Source organism: Gavialis gangeticus, unplaced genomic scaffold, assembly GCF_001723915.1.
Source record: "Gavialis gangeticus isolate Ggan-Ray unplaced genomic scaffold, GavGan_comp1, whole genome shotgun sequence".
NCBI lineage: Eukaryota > Metazoa > Chordata > Crocodylia > Gavialidae > Gavialis > Gavialis gangeticus.
In genome coordinates this window covers 60,021,434-60,025,633 of record NW_017729030.1, presented here as the reverse complement: position 1 = coordinate 60,025,633, position 4,200 = coordinate 60,021,434, and the positions used below count along the sequence as shown (strand labels likewise).

General features: G+C 52.3%; 1 protein-coding gene across 1 annotated transcript in view; it reads left to right on the top strand.

Annotated features, from left to right (window-relative positions):
- Window positions 1–3,107, top strand: part of DNAJC30 (DnaJ heat shock protein family (Hsp40) member C30) — an 11,435-nt gene extending 8,328 nt beyond the window's left edge. The window contains exon 2 of the transcript XR_002098485.1: window positions 2,667–3,107. The gene's annotated coding sequence lies outside the window, so the exon portion shown is untranslated. The remainder of the gene's footprint in view (window positions 1–2,666) is intronic.
- The last annotated feature ends 1,093 nt before the right edge of the window (window positions 3,108–4,200 follow it).

The window sequence follows — 4,200 nt, the reverse complement described above, 5'->3', positions numbered from 1 at the left end:
GGGATCACAGGATCCCAACAAGATAAACGTCCAATTGACCCTTAAAGGAGTCCAGAGTAGGTGCTTGCACCACCTCTGGCGGCAGTCTGTTCCAGGCCCTGAGGGCTTGGTTAGTAAACAAGTTCTTCCTTATGTCCAGCCTGAAATGGTCTTGGAGGAGTGTGTGACCATTTGACCTTGTCATCCCATGGGGCGCTCTGGTGAACAGGTATTCCCCCAGATCCTGATGTACACCCCTTATATACTTATAGGCAGCCACCAGGTCCCCCCTGAGCCTGTGCTTTTCCAAGTTGAAAAGTCCTGTAGTGCTCAGTCTCTCATCATAAGACCTGTTTTCCTGCCCTCTGATCATGCTTGTGGCTCTCTTTTGGACTCTCTCAAGCTTCTCCACATCCTTTTAAAATTGTGGAGCCCAGAATTGGATGCAGTACTCCAGCTGCAGCCTCACCAAGGCAGAGTACGGTGGGAGGATGACATCCTGGGATTTGCTATTGCTCAGACTTGCAGTAAGAGAGTCCCTGCACTGAGGGACTTGTAGCTGAACTGAAACCACTTGCAAAGCATATGGGAGGGCAAGATGCATTGATGAGTGGGCATATGAAAAGTCCATCCAACTACTCACTGGTGTCACAATAGAGCTGGGTTTGGAAAAGATGGTTGTGGTTTCTTGGATCAGATACATGTATAAAATTTACCATGGGGAAGGCACGGAGAGGCTATGAAAGGAGCTGGCAGACTGGGCCAATGCTGCAGTTTTTGGTGGAAAATGGGAAGTGGGGATGTAACTATGGTTACATAGATTCATAGATGTTAGGGGCTGGAAAGGATCTCATGAGATCATTGGGTCCAGCCCCCTGCACTTGGACAGGGAAGACTGCTGAGTTCAGATGACCCTAGCAAGGTGCGTCAAATTTGTTATTTAAAGATCCCCAGGGTAGATGACTGTACCACCTCTGGGGGGGGTCTGTTCCAGACCCTCAGCACTTGAATTGTAAAGAAATTTCTCCTTATGTCCACTCCTAAGCAGTCTTCACGCAGTTCATGCCCATTGTTTCTTGTCTTCCCCTGGAGTGCCTTGGGGAACAATTGCTCCCCCAGGCCCTGATTTGTGCCCCTTATATACTTATAGGCTGTCACCAAGTCCGCTCTGAGATTTCTCTTCTCCCGACTAAACATTCCCATGTTTTTCAGCCTCTCCCCATATGACCTGCTCTCCAGACCTCATGCATGTGGCCCTCCTTTGGACTTTCTCAAGCTGCTCCACATCCTTGAAGTGCAGCTCCCAGAATTGGATGTAGTACTGCAGCTGTGGTCTCACCAAGGCCAAGTAGAGCAGGAAGATGACATCCTTAGTCTTGCTTGAGATGCATGCCAGTGTTTTGATTCGCTCTGCCAGCTACAGCATCACATTGGTGGCTTATGTTCATTCTGTGGTCTATCATGACCCCCAGGTTTTTTTCAGTTGTGGTGCTGGCAAGTGTAGCACCATGAGCCTGTAAGTGTTGCAGATTATTTCTTCCCAGGTGGAGCACTTTACATTTTTCTGTGTTAAGCATCCTCAGGTTTTGATCTGCCCACTTTGCAAGCCTGTCCAGGTCAGCCTGTATCCCCAGTGTGTCCTCAAGCATGACTCCCCCATAGATTCATAGATTGTTAGCAGCTGGAATGGACCTTGCAAGATCGTTGGGTCCAGCCCCTCTACGCTAAGCAGGAAAGACAACTGGTAGGGCTGTGCAAAGCTTCAGTAGTTGATTCGATTCAGAGGAGATTTGGCCTGATTCAGGAGCTGAATCTCCAAACAGAATTGGGAGACCTATTAATCTCTCCAAATAGAATTGGAAGCCTCTGAATCAATTCGGAGAGATTTGGAGATTCGGCCACAGACTGCACAGGCAGACACTAGGCAGTGCCTGCAGAAGCAGTGGAGGGGAGTAGCCAGATTAGCCTCACCTTGAGCCAGCAGCCCCAGGAGAAGCTACGACTTATCTAGCTGCTCCCCTGACTGCCCTCCACTGAGCCAAGGCAGGCAGTGCTGACAGGCCCAGGAGAAGCCCCGGGGGCTGGGGGAATGATTGGGAGCTGGGGAATCAAACCAGGAGTAGGGGGGAATGATCAGGGTGTGGGGAAACAAACAGGGACTTCCCCCTCAGCTCCCGGTTTGATTCCCCAGCCCCTACAGCTTCTCCCAGAGTTGCCAGCTCAAGTCACAGTTTATCCGGCTGCCTCCCTCAGCAGGCAGTGCTGGTAGCCCCGAGAGAAACCATGGGGGCTGGGGGAAATGATCAAACTGGAAGCTGTGGAATGGAACTGGGAGCTGGGGAGAAGCCCTGGTTCAATCCCCCAGTCCCCTGATCATCCCCACCCCCCAGCCCCTGCAGCTTCTTCCAGGGCTGTCAGCACTGCCTGCCTTGCCCTGGCGGGGGTGCAGCCGGGGGAACAGTTGGACAAGTCATGGCTTTTCCCAGGGCTGCTGGCTCAAGCCAGGGCTTATCCAGCTGCTCCTGCTGGCACTGCCTCCCCAGCTGCTCTTGGGAAGCTGCGGCACGACTAGAGCCCCTCATATCCTCTTTTGAGACCAAACTTCATCGTATGGCCAAAAGCAGCAGCAGCATCAAGCCTCCAAGCAGCCCAGGTGAAGGTTCCTCTGCTTACTTGGCAGGGGTGAGGTCCAGGGAGCTGCTGTGCCTTCTCCCTGTTTAGATGTAGATGTTAGGGGTGACCTCAGTTGCTGCTGTCACAAATTCAGGCCCTCGATTGCTTGTTCTCATGAGTATAGAGTGCACTTCACTCATGGTCTTACACTCGCATCCAGGCATAGCGTGGACCCATTCTCATGGATCGTATTGCAAAACGGCCTGACTGGATCTTTGTCATTTTTACACTATGTGAGCAAGGGGATTGCATTCTTGCTGGTGTGGGTTGACAGTTTGTGGTTCTTCACATACCAGGAACTGTCAGGTGCTGCTTTTCTAGACGGCCTGTTGACATTTTTTTTTTAAACAGCTCCCCAGTGTATGCCAGGACTTTCAGCACTGGTGACTCATTGAACAGACTTCCTGTCTGTACCATTGACACATCTCCCTTTTCTCTCTTCCTGAATGCTTGATACCCATATAGTCTATGGCCAAATAAGATTCAGTGCCGAATATCTTTGGATTCAGCTGAATCGCATTGGGACAGTAATTTGAATCACTGAATCAAATCACTGTCCCTCCACACTCTGAAGCAAATACCTTCTGCTTCACACTGGCCTAACAACTAGGGATCAGGTGACCCCAGAGAGGTGACTGCCCAGTCTCCTCGTGAAGATTTCCAGTGTAGGTGATTGCACCACCTCTGGAGGGAGTTTCTCACAATCTAGACACCCTGACTATGAAGGAGTTTTTCCTAGAATTGAGCCTGAAGCAGTCTTCCAGGAGTTTATATCCATTACTCCTGGTCTTCTCCACAGGATCCCTGCTGAACAGTAGGCCTGTGTGAAGTGGCTAGTATTTGATTCGGATTTGGCCGATTCAGGGGACAGTGATTTGATATGGTGATTTGAATCACTGTCCCAAATCCATTCAGCTGAATCTGATTCAGAGATTTGGCTGCTGCCGAATCTCTGAATCGGACAGGCCCCATCCCCCGTCCACTCTCAGTGGCTGCCCAGTCCTCCCCAGCTCCTACCTCTTTGGGGAAAAAAAGCTCAGACTCACCAGCTGGTGCCAGGTGGTGGGGGGGTGATCCCCACTGCCCTCCACTGCCCCATGCTGGATGTGGGGCTCTACCATGAGCTCCCCCCTACCCCCCCATGGCTGTCCCACCTGCCCCAGCCCTTTAAAAAAAAAAAAGCCCTGCACTCACCAGCTGCTACCAGGTGGGGGGTAATCCCCACTGCCCCACACCACGTGGGAGGCGCTGCAGGAACCCACAGAAGCCCCAAGGCCACTGCAGGAGCTGGTGAGGCCAGGCTGTTGTTTTTTTCTTAAAGGGCCAGGAGCTGGGGTTGGCAGAGCAGCCACATGGGGGCTGGGAGAGTAGGCGGGGTGGCTCATGACAGCCCCCCACACAGCATGGGGCAGCAGGGATCACCCCCTCACTGGGCAGCAGCTGGTGAGTGGGGGCTTTTTTTTAAAGAGCCGGCGGAGGCTGGAGGATGGGGTGTGGTGGGAGTCCCCCCATGGTCCCCTCCTTCAGCCTCCCCTCCCCCACCCCCTA